Source organism: Symsagittifera roscoffensis, chromosome 2 (genome assembly GCF_963678635.1).
Source record: "Symsagittifera roscoffensis chromosome 2, txSymRosc1.1, whole genome shotgun sequence".
Taxonomy (NCBI): Eukaryota; Metazoa; Xenacoelomorpha; order Acoela; family Convolutidae; genus Symsagittifera; species Symsagittifera roscoffensis.
The window spans coordinates 2337908-2361660 of NC_087063.1; the positions used below are offsets into that span (position 1 = coordinate 2337908).

The following is a 23753-nucleotide window of genomic DNA, read 5'->3' on the forward strand; positions in this document are numbered from 1 at the left end:
ATACTTGAACATCGAGGTGGTCATTGGTCTAGTTCAATGAAGTCCTTTTCTGCGAAGTCAAGTCGTACTCTAAATCCTTTGAGTTGTGATTGTGAGTGGCATATCGATTGTAGTTGGTCATTCTCTCTCGAGTGTAGTGAGGTCGTCTTGTCTTTTGATGTTCGTCCTTGGTGTTGTATTCTGATCTATATATTGCATCATGTGATTTTACATTTTATAAAACTTTTATTAGTTTAATATTTTTTAATCATGATTTTAGTTAGTTGTTTTCACAAAAGCTTTTTGTTTTAGTTCGGTTATTTTGAAGAGTTACTCACCCTTGAGTAGCTCTTATTAAAAATAAAGGTGTGGTCACAAAGCGTGGATGTAGCACGGTGGGTTAGGCCGGCTATAGAGCATGCTCAGGACGTCCTTTCCTGGTGGGTTAGGCCAGGTGTGGGAGTATGATTTCATGCGGTTTTTGTGAGGGGTCCTGTTATGTGACAACGTTTTATGTTGGGTTTGTTGTGGTTTTACTTATGTTTCTTTGGTTGTGTCCTTTTTTCAAAAATCAAATTGTTTGTGGTATGGGTTTGTCTTTCGACTTTTTTGTGTTTTATTATTTCTTTCTAAGACTTTATAATAGTCTTCAAAAGAATAAATTATCCAGTTTTAAACTGGGTTAATCCGGTTTGGGTACCGTTGGTTTCCTTTTCTTAGTCATGCTGTTATTCTATGATTTGTGGTATTTAGTAAGCTGCGTTGGTTAGTTTTGTTTAGTATATGATTCCTCTCCAACCGGGTTAAAGGAAAGTTTGAAACTTGTTATCGTGTGTTAGAGTTATTGAGTGTGAAAACTTGAAACTGAAATTCATTATTTTAAACAATTCTTCGTGGGCGAGCTGTGCGAGTATGGATAGAATTTCTGTGCGAGTGAATGAAAATATCAAAAGGTTAGTACTGCAATTGCATTTTATTAATTTACTGCATAGAATTTGGAAATTTACTGCTAGTAATGGGGGAATTTTAAGATACAAATTTTCATCATATGTAGATTTACTGCTTTTGGGGGAAAATTTTATAAATTAATTTACTGCATTGGTATTGAATTTATAAATTTATATGTGTAAGAGATTAATAGAATTTTGGAAATTTGTTTGATGAAATTTGCGATTTTTATTTGTCTTTTGTGGTTTTTGTAGGTGATCGTCGGATGAAGGCTAAAAATCTAAAGAAAACATGAATAAAGAATGGTGAGTTTTTTCAATATTTTAATTAGTTAGTAATATTCATTTAATTCATACTTACCTGTTAGTCGTCGGGGAAAAAACCGTGGGGGAAGATGTCGTGAATTAGTTCTGAAGTTGTGAGTAGTTTAGCTAATATGCGGATGATATTTTTAGTTTGAAGTAGTGGCCAAAGCAATTGAAGTGCCTTAATAGTGGTTAGTTCTTCAGTGCCTACTGCAAACTCATAAGGTGTGTTTTGGATTAAGTTATATAACTTGTGGTTAAATTTAGTGTTGTGGATGAATTCTAAAATGGGGATTTCTATAGGCTGTACAAACTCGTGCGGGATAAGGAAGGGTCGGGATTCTTCTGCATTGAAGGTCTTGGTGATGGGGCAGAAAATATACATTTGGGTTATGGGGTCATAATTACGAAGAATACCATGAAGGTTAGTGTCTTTAATACAATATGTGAAATTTAGGAAATATGGTGAAGTGTATTTTGAATTGATGAATTGGAAACGATGGTGTGGTTGTCTAGAGGGTGTGTGGAGGTCAAAGTGATTTTGGATGAAACGATAGTAACTGTATGTATGTGTTTGTTTAGTTCGCAACATAATATCGTGTGAGCAGTGTAAATCTCTTTCGTGTGGTGCAAGGAAATGAAAGGTTAGTGAGAAGATTTGGAAGCGTTCTTTAAAACTTTCGTATGCTTGTGTGCTTGTTAGTGCTTCTGAAATAATGTGATCAAACTTTCGGTCAAAGATGTTTAGTGTAAATACATATGGTGTCTTGATGAAAAATTTCTCGGTGATTTGTGGGTTAGCGAAGCGATCGTCGTCTAAGAATTGATCTTGGTTAGCTCTGATGATGTTGTGATCGTAGTATTCTAGTGTATATTCATTAGCTCTAGGTGCAGTGTGTATTTTTAGTGATTTTTTATATCCTACGTAAGTAAATTGTCTAGCGGTGAGTGGTGTAGTTAGTCGATATAGCATGTCTTTGTTTCGGTCTATATCGATGGATGTGTTGGTTAAAGGTAAGCAAAGAGGGTTAGTGAAATGATAGTATGAGGTCCAAGAGAGAGTGGGCATTAAAACGTATTCGTCTACAAAGTTGCGTGTTTCGTTAGCGTCATGAGGGGTGTTTAAGGTGTATTGTGGAAATGAGGGTAAAGTGATAGCTAAAAATTCTCTAGTGTTAGTATGCTGGGGGTGGTTGATGTATTCACGGGCTGTTCCTGGTTTTGCTGGGAAAGGATGGTTGGGGAACTTTCTTTTAAAAGTGCGGTAAGCTCTATTAGTGTTGAGTGAGGATTCAGTTGATGTGGATGATGGTGCTAATGATTCAGTATAATTTGAAGAGGGTGTAGGGGGATTGGATGAATTTGTAGTGGAGGAGATTTGGTTGATGGTCGGGGTGTTAAGGTGGTAGGGTTGTTGTTGGAGGGTAATAAAATTGTCTAGCTCTGGGGAGATTCGGGGGGTATCTGGAGATGATTGGTCAGAGTGGTATGAGGAGTAGGTTGGGGTAACTTGGGAAGCATAAGAGGGTGTAGGAGTGATGGGGTCAGGGTTATTTGACAATATGGGTTGAAAGGGAGGTTGAGAAAAATGAGAAGGTTTATGGAAATTATTGGATGGAGATGGTTCTGAGTCGGCAAATTCATCGGGGGTTTCAATATTCGGGTTATTTAGCTGTGAGATGGAGTATAAAACTGAAATTTGTGAGTTAGTGTCGGAATTCATGCCTGATGTTACATTGCTAGATGGAAAATCGGGTGGCGGAAAAGCAAAAAGTGGGATTATTGGGATTGAAGAGGTAAGGTTGGTTGGATGGGAATTTGATCGATGGAGTGATCCAAGTTGGCGGCTCATCGTGGGCTAAAAAAATTATTATTTTGAGATTGAAAAGCGGTGGTATGGGGTTGTTCAATAATTTGTTCATAAGTATTATCATCTTGTGGTGGATGTGTCACTATATGTTGGACGGGACTTTGTAATGTGGTGAGTCGAAAATTTGGATTATGTGTGATTGCTAAATTTCTAAAATTTCGCGGGGCTAGGGATAGTGGATGGTTATTTGGTAGGGGTGGTAATTGTGGTGCCGTTGGCTGTGTGTCTACATTGTTATGTTCTTCGTCGTATGTATTTTGTCGTGTTGTTATTTTTGTGTTATATTCTTTTATTTGTGCGTCTAAAAGAATTTTGTTTATAGATGTGGAAAAGATTCCAAAAAATCCTGCAAAGAGTATGCGTGCTACGCTTGCTTGTCTGTTTACTTGTGTGTGTATAGCACATGTATTGTAGATTCCTTTTAAGAGTGAGAAAAGAAATCCAATAAAGTTAAACATTGCGTATAAAATAGTCAATTTTTCTAAGATGTAGTAGGGCCATCCTAGAAAATCTAGGATCTCATTTTTGAGTGTAACAAAGCTAAAAATGTTAATTGGTGATATATCTTGGGGACGGTATTTTTCGCCGTTTAGATATATATAATCTTTAATGTCTTTAAAATATCCGCTATAGTCTTGTGCGTAGATATCGGCAAATCCTGCGGTTTCTGCAAGTTTGCGTAAGTTTTGGTCAATTGATTGTCTTTGTATAGTGTCCATTTGTGTTAGTAACTCTTGGAATTGTTGTGTTCTAATGTGATGTTGAATATCTGATTTTGAATAGATTCCTATTGATTGTAAGTCTATATTTGGGTTTCGAGCGATAGCGCGAATGCTTTCTGGTGAAAATTTTTTGAGTGATTGCATTAATGTGGGGTATGGAGTGAGAAGATAATATTTATTTTCATCAGGGTTTAGTTGTACTACATTGTGGCTATTTTCTGATCCACATGGGACTGCGGTATCCCAGAAATAGGTTCTTCGTGAAAGTGTATCCACGAAATGTACTTTATTCTTATAAAAGATAGGGATTCTTTTATAACATCGTTTATCTTCAAAAACGTATAGTGGTGATACTTTTTTAGTACAAGTATAAAACCATAAGATGTTTCCTTCATAGTCTAAAAAATTTGATCTATTTCCTGATAATAAATATCCTGCGTAGGGTATTTTTAATACTGCTAGTGCAAGTGATTGTAATATTTGTGTTCGTTCTAATTCGCATAGTTGATGTAGTGTTTCTAATTCGGAGAGTGACATTTCTTGAAAAATGCGGCTAATTGTATAGTCTAGTTTCATATCCAAATGAATATCATAGTGGATATTACCAAAATATGTGGTATTCATTAGTGATAATTCTTGTAAGCGTGTGCTTCTGGTATCATAAGGTTTTAGATGTCCACCAGGTTGTCCGTTGCTTTTTTCAAAATTAACTGGTATATAGGATGTTCCTTCGTTTAGAGGATGACCTGTGGCATATGGGTCGATTTTTACTTTTCCAGTGGTCATGTCGAATCCTTTTTCATATTCAACTAAAATTTCAGAGTATTGTGTTCTGTGAAGTGGATTTCTGTATTTACATGCAAGTTCTGTTTCTTGATATATTTGAAAACGTGTCAATTTATTTTCTATGTTATCTATGTTTCTAAAATCGGAACTTAGTTTTCGTGATGGATGGACTTGTTCGTAAGGAATTGATTGTATGAAATATTTTTCGTGAAATTTTATCATACGAGCGTGTATTTTTGCTACTTGAAATGTTGTACATGTGTCTTCGGGGAACCAAACAATTGTTGCTTGTGTTCTTGTTGTAGGGTCGCAATATCCTTGATCGTTTTTACAAGGTAGTCGGATTCCTTGATAGATCATTGTATTATCAGATAAATCTCGTGTGAGTTGTATTTTTTCGAGTTGTATTTTCCAATCGAAAAACATTATTTCTTGGTATCCTTTATTTTTTGTGTCTGCTTTGCAGTTTGATGGGTTATTTATACCAATGTGTGGTATCCAGTGTTTATCATGTAGGTCATATGTTAATCGTCCGTGTGCGCCGTTATACGGGTATTTTTCGTCTAGTTTTATATGTCCTTGGTGTCTTTCAAGTTGTGATTGATGTACAGAGTCTGAAAAAACTTGAAAATTAACTAATTTTCTTTGGGAATTTTTATTTTGTGTGATGTTTAGTCTAAGTAGTTCATTTTTACAATCGTCGGGATTGAGATGTAAAAGACGTTCTATATTACTTTGATAGAATGATTCATGGTCAAGTCGGTTTTTGTTTCCGTTCGAGACTTGTGAACAATGTACTTTCTTTTCGGAAAATGTTGCTGTGAATTTATAACCTGTAACTGTTGTAGCTCGGGCTTTTGAGTAGAGTGTTGCTATTATATCTGTGGTTTCTATAGCTTGTGGTTCTGTTTCACATTGTGATACTTGATTGATTGCATATTTATGTAGTGTTTTTTGTTCATTTTCTTCGCAATCGTAATGTGTTACTAATAAATCTTGTGGTCCTGTACGAGGGGAAGGGTTTATATTTTGATTTGAGGTTATTAGGAAAAGGGTTTGGAGAAAAATTAATAATTTTAGAATATACATGTGTATGATAATCCTGAGTATGGATTATAAAATGTAATGTAACCAATTGTGTTTTTGGTGTATCTGTCGTATTTATATATTACTTCGGTAGTTATAAACGGTGGTGGTAGTGATTGAGCTGTTATGTTAGGTGGATTTAATGGGTAGGGATGTTGGGTAATATTATTTAACTTAACTGTGATCTCAAATTTTAATTGTAAACTGTTTTGTTGGAGTATTTGAATATTGTGATCACGGATATCGTTGTGAATATCTTGGCGATATTGTAATCTATTAAGTGCCCAGTTATGAAGGCGGTTACTTTCTTGATGTTGTCCAAATAATGGTGGAGGTGCTGTGAATGTATTCCAATCTAATCTTAAAGGAATATTTACTGAAGATTGTTCTCGATATCTGGCGTCGAGATTATTTGGAAAATTTAAGTTAAAGGGTAGTGGTGAAAATTGACTTGTTGATGGTGTTGATGGTAGTGATAGTGTTTCTGGTAGTGATGAGGATGTTGTTGTATCCGTAGAAATATCTATGGGGTCATTGGCTAAATTTGGTTCACCTTGTGTAAATGAATGTGTAGTCCAATATGGTAGTCGTGATGTTAGGTTTGGGGGGTTAAAAGGGTTTTCTCGTATTTGTTCAGATGTTGGTGTTGAACCTAAGTAGTCTGAAGGTAGACTTGAAGTGCTTCGTTGTGAAAGAAGTGTAGGGGTTTCTGGTGTGATACCAGTGGTGTTTTCTGGAGTAGTTTGTGTTGGGGATTGAGGTATATCAAAATGAACTCGGGGAGTTTGAAAATTTCTATTTCGTCGAGGATGTATAATTTGTCTATTTATTTCTGCTGTGTTTTGGTTTTGACTAAGGTTTCGTATTCTACTTAGTTCTTGTGGTAGTGTTGGGTAAAGATTATATGTTGGTTCACTTAGGGATGCTTGTCGTTGAACTGGTTCTAGTGGTTCAGATAAACGAGCGTGCCGTTCTTCAAAGGTGTATGGATTGTCTTGAAAAGAAATTCGTGTAGATGTTTGAGGATTTTGAGTAGTTGAAGGTGGTGTTGGATTATCTTGGGATGATGTCGGTGAAGACTGATTTTGTGACTGTTGGGTAGCAATTTTTGATGGATTTTTGAATTGTTACTTTAGTGAGAAGATTTATGTTTATTATAATATTCTTCTAAAAAAAGAATTAGGAAAATTGTTGCTAGGGCAAATGTGATGATTGCTTTCTTTATACATTTACATATGGTCAAAATGAGGGATGATAAAAATGTTATAAAGATTACAAACAATAGAAAAATATCAGTTCTACTGAAAATTGTTCGTATCATTTAGACAAGTTGTTAAAATCGTACCTGTGGATATATTCAAGGGTTTTGGAAAGTTGGAGGTATAGTTCAATTATTGTGTAGAAAATTAAGAAAATATTACAAAAAATTATTATGATTATTAGAAAAGATTCGATGATATCAAAAAGAAAGATTATAAAGACTTGAAGTATTGAAAAAAAATGTTTAAAATTGATAAATATTTGAGCGACTGTTTGAGAGAAAAGCATTTAAGAAATGATCTCTTTGTCGAATATTTTTTGCTGTTTGAGGCGATTTTCTAGTGTGGTCGAATTATTTATTAGTTTTTTGACAAGTGGGTTGAGTTTCGTAAAAAATTGTTGGGGGCAATTTTCATGGTGGCTGGGAGGTCGTCTTTTTCTTTATTTTTGTTTGTCAAATGATCCGGGGTATGGTGAGATTTTTATACTTTAGGCTAATTAAAATCTTCATTTTGTGACTTTAGGCTAAGTTATCAAATTTGTTTTGGGGGTATTCGTGGTCTGAGTTGGGGAAATATTGTTGATCTTTGGGTTATTAGATAAGGGAGGGGTACGGTATTATGGTGATATTTATTTTAGCTGTCAAGTTGGAGTGGTTTGCTTATTTTTGACCTGGAGGTTGTAAAGTTATAGTTAGAGATGTGCCTGGAGTTCTAGATTATTCGTCTAATTGATCTTAGTTTGAGTTAGAGAAAGTGGCGGATTGGATGAATCCTATTGGTCTATTTTGAACTAGAATTATTGCGTACTTGTGAGCATGTTATTTTGAAAAATGGAAATGAAAAATGTTACGGAGGTTTCAAGATTGTGAAGTATAAAATTTTAAAATTACTTTTTAAATTCTACTTTCTTTAATATTTTAGATTGGGGGATGAACATTTTGTAGTTTTTACGTGGTTGATTTCGGAGTCTTGTTGTCTTTCTATGTTCTGATTTGTCTATTTCTTCTTGGGGTATTATTTGTTCTGTCATTTTTCTATTTTTTCTTTGTTTTGGAGATTCTTTATGGTTTTGTGTATTGTTTTTGGTAGCGATTGGTTTTGTGTTTTGATTTTCGGTGGGGTTATCATTTTGTTCTGTGTTTTTCAGATGTGGTTCGTTTTGAATAATTTTTAATCCTGTGAAAGAATATAATTGGGTTAATTCGCGGAGTGCGTATTCTTTTGGGTAATAAGGTAATAGGTTGTTTCGATGCTGAACGATTTCTTTTTTGTTTGAGTCGATAATTTTATATGTAACATCTGTGGGTTTTGCAATTATTTGATAGGGTCCTTTTCGGAGGGGTTGTAATTTTTTAGAAATTCCTTTTTGAGTATTAAAATTAGGTATTAAAACAAATGTTCCAATTTTTAAATCGGAAGCTGGTGTAAAACGTGAATTGATTTGTTCATTTATATTTTGTCTTTGTAATAATTTTTTTGTTATTTTTTGGTAAATTTCATTGTGTTTCTTATCTCTATTTAAAATCCATTCGGTGTGTGTACCGGAGGCTAATTTAAGGATTTGTGGGTGATGAAAATGATCTTCATCGTGCGTATGTAATGGTAGGTTATAACAAATTGAGTCTTTATTTGGTTGACAATAACCTTGTGCGTTTTTATGGGAATTTGCTGTAAACATTATTGGTTTGCGTGGCTTTTGGTTGAAAACCATTTCGTATGGTGACATTCCTAAAGTTGTCGTGATTTGTGAATTATATGCTAATGGAAATAATTTTACATCTGCTGACCATTCGGTATATTTGGTATCATTTCCGTTGATGATACATCTAAGATATTCTTGTAGTGAACGGTTCATACCTTCGACTAAGCCGTTTGTCCAAGGTGCATGAGATGTACGTGGTTTGTGTTTAATGTTGTATAAATGACATAGTGTTATTATTTCATTATTTATGAATTCTGTACCATTGTCTGTGACTAAAATTTCTGGTAGTCCAAATTTTGCTATCCAGTGTTCATAGAGTGTTGTGTATGCGTAATAAGCGTTACAATGTGGTACTGGATTAAGTGCTACATAATGTGTAAATGCGTCAACAATTACCATAATGTAGGAGTTTCCTTCTGATGAGGGTGAAATTGGTCCTTTAGTATCAAATGAGATACGGTGATTAAAGTATAAACTTTGTCCTTTAAAATCTTGTTTTTGTGCTATTTGTTTTTGATTTGGGTAAGGTTTATTTAATTGACATACTATACAATCATTGCATAGTACTTTTATCCAAATTGGTGCATTTGGGAAGTAAAAATTTTGTATAAAATTTGAATATGTTTTTTCTGATCCAGAGTGTCCTTTAATATTTTGTGTATGTGAAATATTAAAAGCTATAAGAATCATACTTATAGGGAGACAGGGAACTGTAGATTCATTTAGGTTATACTCTAAAAGGTCTGTTTTTTCGTTAATTGTTGTGTTGTTAAATTTGCGAAAGTATCGGAGGAGTGTTTTATTTCCTAGAATGGTTGAATCTGCTTTGATAGGTTTAGTTTTATATTTATGCCATGATTTCAGTTGTCGAATTACTGGGTCAAGGTTTTGATATTGTTTCAGTGTTGAAATTGTAATTGTTTCTGTTGGGGGGAGAAAAATGTTTTCGATTTCTAATTTAGATAATGGTATTGTATCAAGTGGGTCGTGAAGGTCAAAAACTTGATTTATTGTGTATTTTGAATCATTTGTTTGTGGTCCTGATAAATTTATTTTATCAGTTAAATCTTCTTTTTCAATTAGTGGAAAATGGTCTTTTTTAGGTAGGTGTTGTTTTGTTCGTTTTTGTTGGGTGTTATTTTTTATCCATTGAGAATATGGAATTGGTTTAAAAGTTGATGTTCCAAGTAGGTCAACTTCATAATGATTATTTTGACAATCTAAATAAAGTGGGAAATGTTGTAAATTATTTATTTGTGATTGTTCAATATCAGTTTTTACTGCATATTTGCATTCTAATCGGGGTGATGTTTCGTTTTCTGCAAGGTAGAATTTTATATTTTTGGGTATTTCAACTGTTGTTTTTCGTGTAAGTAATTCAGGTGGTGTATTTCGACTTAAGGTGTCTGGTAATGCAAGATTTTTTCCTGCAGTCCAAACTATATGTAAGTTTGGAAATTTCATTAGAATTAGTTGAAATCTGTAAACTCGGTGGTTTGGGTTAGATTTCTGTGTGAAGAGAAAAATGATTGGTTTGTGATCTGTGAATAAAACTGTGGGATGTTTTGATCCAAGTATCAGAAATTCATATTCTGTAAGTGTATAGATTATGGCTGTACATTCTCTCATTAGAGTTGAGAGTCGTAGCTCTGCTTGAGTGAATAATCGAGAATTTGCTGATATGAGGTTCATTTTATTTGTACCATTATGTGATTGTAATAATGCTGCGCCGATGCCAAAGTTCGAAGCATCGCACATTGCATAAAATGGTTGATCAGGGTCTGGAATTGTGTTTGAAATTTGTTCAGTTAAAAGTTTCTTTATTTCTTCGAATCGTGTTTGATGTTCTGTATTCCATTCAAAGTTGTTTTGTTGTCTAAGGATGTTATAAAATGGTCGTAGGTATAATTGCATTTTATAAACATATTTACTTAAAAAGTTTAACATTCCAAGGAACTCTTGGATTTTCTTTTTATTTGTTGGTGGTTGAAGTTTTTGAATAGCGTCAATGCGTGATTTCAGTGGAGTGATTGTTTTTCTTTCTATATTATGTCCTAAGAATTTAACTCTAGTCAAAAAGAAGTGTGATTTATCGGGGGCGGCCTTCAGATTTTCGTTCTGAAGTATTTGGTGATATGTTTCTAAAACTTTGAACATTTCGTCTTTTGTTTGTGATTGCATAAAAACATCGTCTAAATAGGTGATTGCGTTTTTCTTTAGTATCAGTGGTCTAAAAATTTTGCTCATAAAAGCTGAAAATGCTGCTGGTCCTATGGATATTCCATAGAATAAGCGGTTAAATTCATATTGTTGGTTTCCGATAACAAATTGTGTTAAACGTCGTGATTGTTCATCTAGTGGCATTTGATTGTATGCACTATTCATATCGGCGGTTGTGAAGTATTTGCCGTTTATTTTTGTTAAAATAACTTGTATTGGTTCAATGGGCCAATTACATTTTGATTCATCTATGAGTGAATTGAGGTATCTAGCATCGAGAACGATTTTTAATGATTCTCCTTTAGCTAGAATGATAACGGGGTTGATGAATGTGTTGCCTTTTGGTTGTTCTTCTTTGTTTACTGGTGATATAATATTGTATTGTTCTAAAATATCGAGTAATCTGTTTACTTTATCATGTAAGTGAATTGGTACTTTACTTGCTCTTTGTTTTTTGAAAACTGCGTCAGGTTTTAATGGGAGATGTAGTGATGAACTTATTTTACCAACATCGAATTTTGATGTTGCATAGACTGATGAATATTTAATTAGCTGTTTGGCTAATTTTTCGAATTCGTCTTGTGTTATTTGTGAATGTTGGAAGTTAAACATTGTTAAGAATTTTTGTTGGTGCTCTGTGTAATTACTTATGTTGAATGTAGGTTTGAAATATGGAGTTTTTGTGAAATAATCCGTATTTCTGTTTTCGTTACTTATTATATTATTTATAGATAATTCTTCATTAAGAATTGTAGATTGGCATATATCTAGTAATTGGAGTATATTATTTACGCGATAGGCTTTTTCGTGTATTGGTGTTATTGTAGCGTTGGTTTCACAATATCCTAGAAGTCCTAAAGGTAATGTTACTTGGTAAGGTGTGTTGTTATAAACATGTAAAGAAATTATATCTGAATTCGAATTTTTCAAATATTTTATTGAAGAGATTGTGATTTTGAAAAATTTATGAATCGGTTTGAATTCAAAATCTGACATATAAAATTTTTGTTTGTTTTGTTCTTTATCATATTGATGAACTTGTTTTATTGAAAAATTATAGATGTTTCCTGATAGTGGTTTCAGGTGTTTTCTTTGTTGATTAAATATCGGATAAAATTTTGAAAAGAATGGTGGTTGTTTATTTAATCTTTGAAAAAATGTTAATGATGTTTCTTTTGTTTTTGTATATTTATCTTTGATTAATATTTTACTATTTATTATGTTAATTGTTGGTATATACTTTGAAATAAATGGTATTCCAATGATATTATATTTAATATCAGTGATATGGAATATTTGTTTGAATGGTTTATTTAAAATTTTGCTTTGCTCTATTGTTCTGGTAGGGAGGAGAAATAATTGGATTTTTCCGTAGTTTATCAATGTTGATCCTTGTGCTGTTGCTAGCTTGCTGGAGGTTTCCAGAGGTGTTAGCTTTGGGTGTAAGGATTTTATTTCATTCCATGTGGGAATGTTTATTATGTTTGATTCTGCTCCTGAATCAATTAAAAAATCTATTTCAAGGTCTGGTGGTTGAAATTCTTTATTTCTTGGGCTTTCTAAGAGAAATGGTATTGTCCAAATTTTTTCTTTGGGTTGTTCTTTTTGTATATTTTGGTAGATGTGGTTTGTATTCAAGCATTTTGTTTTGGCATTTTGATCTGGTTGTGCTGTAGTATTTTTTGCATTTGTTTCTTGCGTTGTTGGTGTGGAATTTATGGGTGTAGTATAATGATTTTGAAGAAATTCTGATTGATTTTCATATATATGTGATGGAAAGGGTTGTTCATATATAACAGATTCATAGTCATTTTCGACTTTTATCATATTGATAGCAAGAGTGTTTTCAGTATCACTTTCTGAATCTGATGATGTACAATTTATTTGATTGAGTTGTAACGTATCGGTTACTGTGTCATCAATACCTGGGGGGTCTGATGTTGTTTCTGGATTAGATTGTACTTGATTGATTTGTCTTTGATGTTTAGGTGTACTGCTTCTATGACGATTATTAGATGTATTATAGTGATTATTATTTCGGTGTGGTGATTTGGAATAATTTCTGTAACGATTATTATAACTTGGGTGTCGATTTTGTGAATTATTTCGCGATCTGTTTTGATAATTGCTGTTTGGTCTGTTATAGTTCGATCTATTATATGAGTTATTTCTTGATCGATTGTTTGGGTAATTCTGGTTTCGGTTGTTTGAATAACTTCTATTTCTATTATAGGAGTAGTTTCTATTCCTATTGTATGATGAATTTCGTGATTGGTTGTTTGGATAGTAGTTATTTCTTGGTTGGGAATTAGATCTAGAAACAAATCGTTGTGTATTCGAATTTGATCTGGAGTAGTTATTTCTACTATTTGGTCTATTGTAGTGATTTTGTGATGAATTATACGTGTTTCTTCGTTCTGGTGATCTTCCTCTATAACTTGAGTTATATGGGGATTGATTTCTTGTATAACTTGTATTGTTCGGAAGTGGCTTTCCTGAACTGTTGTTGCTGTATACATTTTTGTTTGGTAGATTTTGATCTTTTTTCATGTATTGATAGAATGATTTATTTGGTTCTTTGTATTTTTGAGGTTTATTTTGACTATCTTGCTGTTTTTGTCTACATTCGGAAATACTATGTCCGTATCGTCGGCAATAATTACACCATTTTTTGAAAGATGGTTTGCCTTTAAAGTTCGGGTTCTTTTCGTAAATATTGAGTATTTCAGTGATTTTTTCAACGAGATCTGTTTCTGATTCTTGTATATTATTAATATTAGTGGGAGTCGTTTCAATTTTGTTAACGTATTGTAATTTCAGATTTTCCGTTTCTTCTAGTTTCATCGTAATTTCTGCTTGTTCTAGTTTGTCTACTAGTTTTCGAAAATCTAAATCGGGTTCTCGAATTGAAGAAGGATGGGATGCTCTCTTTTTTATTGCTATTTTCCTTAATTGTGGTGTTAAGGTCATCATTAAGATTTCTGTCATCTTAGTGTTTTTATAGTCGTGTGTATTTAGTGAATATGCTTTTCGAACTAGTGTTTCGATTCTTACTGCTATTTGCTTGATGGTTTCGTTTGGTAATCTGCGAATTTCATTACATAAAACTCTTTGTTGTTGTTTGTTTCTTTCGGAGTCAAACATTTTTGAAAATTCTTGTGTAAATCTTTTCCAGTTTGATTTTATTTCTTGAGGTAGTACTGAAAACCATTTTTGGGCTGCGCCATCTAAGGTTGTTTGTATTAACGCTGTGCGTCGATGTATCCAATTTTGATGTAGTGGCGTATTTATTGGTTCAGGTCCGATATTTAAAATCAGGTTTGCTGTTACTGCATTTAAATAGTCTTCTACAGAGTATTCAGGGTCTGTTCCTGTGAAAACCATTAAGGGTTTATTTGATGTTATTGATGATCCACCCATAAGGTATGGATTCATTGTCATTTGTAATGATTCAGCTGCATTTGGCATTTGAGAAAAATTTGAAAGTTGGTTTCTTGTTATTTCATGTTGTTGAAGATAATACGGGAGTGGTATTTCATTTTGCATTTGTGATGGTTGATACGAGTGTGTAGTCATTGGATTTTGTTGTTGAATTGGTTGAAAAGATTGTATATTAATTGGATTTGGTTGTTGAATTGGTTGTTGATATTGTGCATCTATTGATTGTGGAGAAAAATTTCTATGGTTTGTACGTGTTTTCTGTATTCCTTGTCTACGATATTCTTGAGTATTTGGTGCAAATATATCTGGTTGTAAGAAATCTTCATCTGAGGATAAATAATCCATTTGATAAGATGTTTGTTTTTTATTTTTATTTTGTTGAAAAAATGGGTAATTTTCACTGCGATCCTGTGGAGGATTTGGTTGAAAATTATTTGAATTATATTGGGCTGTTGGGTTATCCCAGTTTCGAGGTTTTGTATATTGATTAAAATTCCTTTGTGGTTGATAATTTGTTTTTGACGGATGTGTATAGTTATAATTATGGTCTGCAAAGTTGTTTCTAGTGAATGTTTTGCGTGTTTTTGATGGTATTGTCATGGGTTTGTATGTTTGGTAATCCATATGTGAATATTTAGGGGCAACCGAAGGTTTTACGGTTGATTGTAAGGTTACCTGTGTTTGTGAAGGATTTGTATTTCTTGGTGTTGTTAAATTTGGGCGTATTGGTGAAATACTTTGTTGTGTAGTTGTTGTGTGTACAATTTCTTCATTTATGAAGTGTGATGGTGTCTGGATATCTTGTTGAGTAAGATTCCTAGTTCCATTGAGGTTTTCATTGTGTATGACTGTAGAGTTTAAACTATTATTTTGTGTATCGGGTAAAAATGTATTATAGTTTAATGGTGTTGCATCAATTGTTAATGGTATTACTCTTACATAGTCTCTTATGTAAGATATTGTACCTATTGCTTGACTTGAGATTGATTGTGGGAAGCTTATAAATGCGGGATGAGACCATTCGGGGTCCCAAACATAATCTGATTGTTCTGTGATAGCGGTTTCATCGTTCGAATTTTGGGGTCTAAAATTTTTTCTTGCTTGTGCAATTAAATCAATATTGTGTGTGAAATAATCTATTATGAACCATGCTAAAATTTTTTGTAAATCGTGTCTGGTATGTTGTGAAACGTCGTCTTTCGTGAAATTTTCTTTAATGACGTTCAAATAACTAGAGAGTAGTGTGATTTCATGTCGTACTCTTAAATGTTTAGATGTGTCTGTCGGTGAGACATTTGTTAATGGTAGTTCATTTTCTAATATTGAAATATAACTATATATTATTGCGAAAACTTCATTGGTGAAAATGGAGTTTGCTCTTTGTGAGTTATGGTATTGGATGCTTTTTATATATTCTGAAAAGACTTTTGAAAATTCTAAATCGAGATCGTCTGTTTGAATAGTATATGTTCTATTATTATGGTTTGGGGAAGTGAATTCTATAGAGTAGATTCCATACTGTTGTGTTATGTTGCATATATCTTTTAGATAGTGATCTATGATTTGTCTTTTGATTTTTACATCGGGGAACTCTGTTTTACATGGACTAATTCCGGGTTCAAATAAATTTATGAGTAAATTTTGACAAAATAAGTGTTGTCCTCTATCAGTATCTGCGTCTACTATAAAGGGAAAGATTTCATCATCATCTGGAGTTTCTTCACCTGGAGTGTGTGTTGAGCTCATTTTTTCGTTCGATGACTGTTAATATGTAATTATTAATGTGTCGAATTGGTTGATTCCAATTGTATAGATGTACTGGTTTGTGTTTGTACTGCTTTTTTATTCTTCTTTTTCCTCTTTGTGATGAATTTGAAGTTGTTTCTGAGTCAGAAAAATATAATTGATCGTGAAGTGGGTAATTTTTATCTACTGATTCTTTTAGTTTGTAAAGTTCGTCTAAACTGTTGGTTTCTGATTCTGAAAATGCGTTTCGATTCTTTGAAAATCTTTTTCGTGTTATTTGTCTTTGTTTAGTTATTATTTTTCTCTTTAGTGTTTGTCGTTTTGTGCGAATGTATCCAACTGTTTGTGTATGAGGTGTGATTACAAGGTCGTATTTTTTGTTATCTATTTCACAATTGTGTAAAATGATTGTTTGTTTATTTCCTAGGTTTTTAAATGACATAAGGTTTAGGATGACGGATGCAAAAGGTTGTTAAATGATTTCTATTTTCTTAAACTGTTAGTTCTTACGATTTTTTGGTTAGCTTAACCTGGGTCTTTTTGTTCAGGGTTGGAGAGAAAAGTATATCGATTCCGGAGAATGATTTTACTTTCTCGTGACTAGTATAAGCTAAGGTGTTAACTTACTTAATCTTACTTAAGGGAGTGATTGTGTTCAAGGGTTGGAGAATAGTAAATCGATCCACAAGGTTCAGGTATAATTAGAACGCGAGTAGTTCGTTAGGTACTATTTTAAACTTACTAAGTCTAAGATTTATCCTGGGTCTGGTAAGAGGGGGGATCAAGTGAAGGATGAATAACCGAAGTTCTTCACTGTTTATCCTAATTTGAATGATTAGTTTTGTTTAAAAATTTCTATTAGTCTTGGGTCTTTAGAAAGGGTTGGGTAGTGAATCGACGTTTGAGGTCGTTAGACACTAATTAAGTGGGTGGGGGAGAACAAAGTTGTTCTGTTTGATCCAAGGATAAGCCTTGATGATCAAATTTAAAATGTAATGAAGTAGAAAATGATTTAAGATCCAAGGATAAGCCTTGATGATCTGGTTTTAAAGTTAAGTGACTTTAAGTTTTAATGAGGTTTTAAATTTGTGTAAAGGAAAGATTTAGTGTTTTTATGATATTAGTGGGTTTGATAATTGCTGTTATGTTTTAGGTGATGAAGCTGGAACAACAGGGTGATTTATGATTACTAACCATTTATTGTCATGCTACTAATTTTTATTTTTATTTTCCAATAAATATTTTTCAAACATGTTTTGTATAATACTGCAGAATTTTAGGAAAACGATCTTAGATCTTTTTATCAATCGTTATTGTATAATATTAATTTTGTTTAGCGCCTGAAATGATTTTGAAGATTTACTTCAAGGTTTTATGTTTGCAAATGGAAATCTAAATTCATTGCAAGTAGTATTCGAAATATAAAAGTTTGTTCTGGCTTTTGCCGAACTATCATGTAACTATACGGCAAGTTTCTACTTTGTCGTATGTCGTCTTTGGTTCGATGTCTTCTTCCAATTCCGGGTAGTTCTATTATGGTTCGGAATATTGGCTCGGATCTATTGAGTCGGAGAGACATTTCAATTAAATTATTGTCGTATAACATTTTGTAAATGTTTTTGTCTAATTTCTAATCTAATTTTGGTTAATTCTAATCTAATAAGGTCTTGTTCGAGACTTATGGTCGCACCAGATGAGTTAGGACTGGGGCGTAACTCATAGAGTAATTTCGGATAGGGTACACCGTCTGCTCGTCACGCTATCTTATTTTCGGCCGGATAGATTCGTGCAACTTCTTAGTCTAATACCGATCCTAATCTTACTCTTATACTATCTAGTCTCAGGTTGTTTAACTAGTCTCTGCTAGGCTCAATAGATCTAGGGTATACTGGTTTATTGCGGCTGCTGAAGTGCTCGGGAGAGTCCAACTAATTTCTAAGTTAAATTCAAATCTCTCTGGTGCTGAAATTACAAGTAACTTCAGCACTTACAAATAAGTGGGTTGTTAGTTAGATGGATCATGATTGGTTAATATTAAATACTTTACATTGGTAAAACATTTAATTTATCCAATCATAAAATATAGTTTAGATCAGGTTCCAATATAGCGACAAAGTTATTGAGAAAGAAGAATAAGCTGGCTGTTTGTTCTCATTTTGTAAGAAAAATTTTGGGCCAATAATTGAAATGGCTGAAAATTTTCAGAAAAATTCATTACTTACTAATGAGTTTTTAAAAATACATATTTCGAAAAATCAATAAAAAGTTCATGACTATACGGACCTAGAGCGACCGTTACAAGTATGCGCCACTTAATTTCTCCAGACGACTGCGAAATTTCGCTCTCGCCATATCATTCTTGGTTTCGACTTAATCTCGGACTTTTGGACCGTGTTATATTTTCACCATTAGCTCAGGTTTGTAAAAAACTCGCCCAATTTGACTACAGCAGTGGTACCACACGAAAGTTTTATATACACAAAATGATCATACTCTTCACTTGTTTATGTTTTAATTTTTTTGACTTAAAATCGGTATACTTCGAGCATCCAGACGAATGAAACTATTTTTATCATTTTCTAAACTTGTTTGAGCGTTGCACGCATTTGTGCGCTCTTGCTTGGCACAAAGTGATATGTTTGGACCAGCTTGACCAAAAACAGTTTTACAATCTGTTGTTGTTCTTCTTCCTGATCAGAACATGTACGAAATTGCTATATCCGGAGCATTTGTCAATGAAAATTTCGTGATTACTGGATATGTATCATTATTCTCAAACACCTTGTCACCTGTTGATTTCGAGCCATAAAACAAAATCCTGAAATTTTTTTGGTTTATTAATTTTTGCAAAAATGGACAAATTTGAGGTCTCGGTTTTTTCACATACAACCACATGCAATTAACAGCTTTCTGAAAGGTACGTTTTCTTAAAACACTACACTTTCAGTCATCATTTGATAATATTGAGCATCTTGAAACTAAGACGACCCCATCACACTCAATCCACAGAATGGCTGAACACAGCCGATATGCCGCCCACAGTCATAACTCGAATGACTTGAAGTACGACTTGACATCGCAGCAAAGGACGTCATTGAATCAGACCAATGGCCACCTCAATATTCAATACGTACAGATCCGAGTTACAAGGCATTCCCTCCAGACTCGAGTTTCCCACCATTCCCAAACAGGATCGAAACACAGTTCTCCACCAAACAAGAACAAAAGATCATAACAAACCATTTGGAATTCAGATTGATTTTGTTGGCGGTCACAGTCATTGTTGAGTGAGCTTCCTCCTCCAAGAACGGAATAAAAATGATGCTCGCAAAATACAAACCACCATCATCCATCCTCCATTATAGATAGAAGTCAAAGAACAAAAAACTCTGTAAACCCCGGATGGGTGGAACCAGATCCAAACTATAATTTATTATTGGTTATAATTTAGATATTTTATACCTATACAATATTAAAGACTAACCAATCACAATATATCAAACTAACAACCCACTTATTTGTAAGTGTAGAAATTACTTGTAATTTCAGCACCAGAGAGATTTGAATTTAACCTACAACTTAGATGCTTTCTCCAAGAGACCGACTCGTAGCAAGACCAGTATACTCTAGATCTATTGAGACTAAGAGATATAAGAGTAAGATTAAGATCGGTATTAGACTAAGAAGTTGCATGAATCTATCTGGCCGAAAATAAGATAGCGTGACGAGCAGACGGTGTACCCTATCTGAAATTACTCTATGAGTTAGACCTAAGAACTTAACTCATTAAGCTTTATTGTTCACTATTCAGAAAGTGCTTCGAGCTCTTGGGCAGAAGCTTGTATCGATGGGCAGATCACTATCGTAATGCTGCAGCAGTTGAACTACTTTGCTTGGGTGAAGTTGCATCTGAACTGTTTCACACAACTGAACGAATTCAACATCAACCAAAAATCTGTTTAATCGAATGATGGATTTTTTAATTTTGCTTTTCAGAGAAACAATTATTTTAATTTATTTGCAAGCGTGGATCTTTTTCCGGATTACCTGTCCATGGAAGTCCATCCTTGGAATTATCCCTGGAGCCAGGCCTGGCTAGTAGAAAAACCAGATCAAAGTCTTGCCAGCGTTGAAAAACCAGGTCAAAGTATTGCAATGATGCGTACCGGCTCGCAAAGTCTCCATAACTTTATGCTTGTTTTGTCGATGAGTACTTGATTTATTGTGTTTAGGAAGAGCAGTGGTGCTTCTGAGGCAAGAGTGGCGGAGTTGGAGGGGGATTTGAGGCTGATCAGGAGTGCATCGCCGACAGTACAGACCTGACATCAAGCTGCAGAAGTATGCACTAGTGATGGCACAGGCCAGATCAGAGACCTTAAACACAATCTACACATCACCACACAACAGTGTTACTAGTCCACACTACTCTGTGCTAACGTCGGCTTATATAAAATGCCCTACCCACTGCCCTTTTGGTGATAATTTACAGGCAGACAAAGTAAACAAAACATAACTATGTGTATCTTTTTTATCAAATGCAAATTCAGAACATAGTCACCACAGATGAGACACACGGTAAAAGATGTTCACACTCTTTCGATAATTTTCACTTTACTTCGCTATTTGTCTTAAGTACCTTTAAAAAACAATAATGCAATCATTGAAATCCACAACGCACTGTGAGGAGAAAATTGGATCTTGAGGAGAAGACGAGTCTGAACTGTACGCATAGGGTACACCGTCTGTTTGTCGCGTTATTTGTTTTCAGCCGGATAGGCTCGTGTAACTCCTTAGTCTAACATCAATCCTATTCTTACTCTAGAGATATACTGGTAAGGAGTAATGAACATAGTAAGTACTATTATACATGTCTTGCTAATTTTTTTGCTTTTTTTTCAGGAAAAGTCTAAAAATTTGTTCACGCTTAACTTTGAGTTTTTTCGGTTTGAGTCATGATAAATTGTTGAGTTCAGTGTATTTTCATTGTTAAAAGGAAGACAGACTCCACTATCGAATAGCAAAAATTTAAAGGTCACGAAAAAGTGATTGGCTTCTGATTTCGAAATTGGAAGTTAACTAGCAGATTTCCCAGCGAAAGAAAAATTGCTATTTTTATTAATAACTCATCAAACCAATAAGGTTTCAGGTTTACAAACCTAAAATAAAACTTAGCAGTGAATCGTAATAACAAATAACATTGGTTAGTCGAAAAAAAAATATTTTACAGGTAAATAAAAAGAATCATAAAACGATTAATTTCAAACTAGAGAAGTTTTAAAATTCCAAATTTTTCATATGGGAGTGTTTTCTGACTTTTTGTGAGAGTTACTTGTAGTGTGCGCTAAATTTGTATGATTTTGAGGGACCAACATTAATCCAGAAAAATTGAACTGGTGTGCAGAGAGGTGATTTTAGGTGGTCGACTTCATAGTTCAGAGCGAGACCACCTGCAAGATAAGAAGATGACCTTTGTGAGAGAAAAATTGAGTGAAAAAGTATACTTTTGTTGAGTTTGACATCGACTGGCCATTGTGCTGTTTCAACCATTTTATTTTCTTCGTTTGTCAATTCCATACTTTTTACACAGAGAAGGTTGAGACTGCGGTAAGCAAAACCACTAGATTTGCCATTCCAAAGTAAAAATGTCGTCGAGTGATCATTTCCTTTTTGCTGCTCGTAGAAATTATGCTTTGTTAAAACTTTTCTGTTTTTTTTTGCATTTTAGTGATTTCAGTTTTAGTTATGAGTTAGTTAGTTGTTTTCGCAGATGCTACTATCTTAGTTTATTTATTCATAAGAGTTGCACAAACTGGAGCTACTCTTGGCAAAAATAGAGTGCGATGACTCTTAAGCCTGATGTAACTCGGTGGGTGAGGCCGGCTATATAGCATGATCAGGACTTCCCACTCGTTGGTGGGGTCTGTTGTGGGAGTTTACAGGAAATGGATATTTGAGTAAAGAGTTCTATCGATTATAGCATTTTCGTTTCTGTAAACTAGTGGTTTATGATTTAAATTTATTTTGATCGTTTCCTATTACTTTTATTGGCTTTTCTACGATAAGTTTATTTTGAGGCTTACTAAAGCTGTTTCTGGTCCTAATTAGAATTAAGTCTTGGTTTTAAAATGATATTTTAAACACTTTGATCTGGTCAGAACAGTGGAACATTCCTGTACCTGATGGTAGTGCGGCGGTGGTGCGTTGGTGTTGAATAAGCTGCGTTGAGTCTCAAGCTTTATTGCAACCGTGTTAAAGGAAAGTTTGAAAGATGTGAAAGCTGTCTAGATATTGTTACCAGTAGTTTATCAAACTCAAATGCATTCGTTTATTTTTAATTTTCATGCGATGTTATAAAGAAATTTAGCCAGTTTTTACAAAATAGGCGAGTTGTTTTACCGTTGAGCACTTGATTTTTTGTATTTAGGAAGAGCAGTGGTGCTTCCGAGGCAAGAGTGGCGGAGTTGGAGGGGTCTGCGCTCCTGAGCAGTTGGGGTCTGCTCAGGAGCGCATCGCCGGCAGTAAAGACACGACATCAAGCTGCAGAATGATGCACTAGAGAGGGCACAGACCAGATCACAGACACTACAAACAATCTATATAGCATCACAAAACATTTACTACTTCACACTACACTATGCTTACGTCGGATAACAACATCTGCACTACCCACTGCTCTTTTGGTAACAATTTACAGGCAGACAAAGTAAACAAACATAACTATGTGTAAATTTTATCAGAGGAAGATCCAGAAGGTACAAACACCACAGATGAGAAATAAGGTAAAGACGATGATCACACTCTTTCGATATTTTTCAACTTCGCTATTTGATTTAAGTTTCCTTGCAAAACAATAATGCCTTCAATGAAATTCACAATTGCAATGTAAGGAGAGATTTGGAATTCAGGAGCAGAAGATTCTGAACTGCACGCAGTATGAGTGCAAAAGTAGTGGTTTTCAGAGAAAAAGAGAGAGAGAGAGTATCAATGAGTTTAGGTCCGGGTTGGCCTTCTCATAGAGTAGTTTTTGGAAATAAAATGTAAACTTAACTTATTTTTAAATTAGAGACTCTCTAAAGTTCTGAGTTTATCCATATGGGAGTGTTTTCTCAGTTCGATTGAGAGTTACATGGTAAGTTATATCTTGTACAACCTTAATTCTGAGTTTTAGTGATTTCAGTTTTAGTTATGACTCAGCTAGTTGTTTTCGCAGATGTTTTCATCTCATTTTATTCATTTTAAAGAGAAGCCCACACTGGAACTACTCTAAGCAAAAAAAGTAGTCGATGGCTTGTAAGCCGATGTAGCTAAGTGGGTGAGGCCGGCTAAAGAGCATGATCAGCATGTCCTACTGGTTAGTTAGGCCTGGTGCGGGAGTGACCAGTGAGTGAATTTTGAGTAAAAAGTTCTGTTTTTTCCAACATTTATTTTTTCTGTATACCTAGTGTTTTGTCAGTTTTTGTTTTTGGTTTTGTCCACTTATTTAAAATGGCTTTTATTAGATTAGTGTTTTTAGTGCTTACTTAACCTGTTTTAGTCCTTATCAAAATCAGGTGTTGATTTTAAAAGCAAGTTTTAACCAGTTTAACCTGGTTTCAGAACAGTGGAGCTTTCCTGTACATGATGGTAGTGCTTTGGTAGTGTGGTGGTGTTGTTTAATCTGAGTTGACTATTCAACTTTTAATCCAA

The 23753-nt window shown here is 34.0% G+C and overlaps 1 protein-coding gene across 1 annotated transcript in view; it reads left to right on the forward strand.

Annotated features, from left to right (window-relative positions):
- The window catches only part of LOC134840327 (C2 domain-containing protein 5-like), a 302083-nt gene that overhangs the window by 162331 nt on the left and 115999 nt on the right, over positions 1–23753 (forward strand). The window lies entirely within an intron of this gene.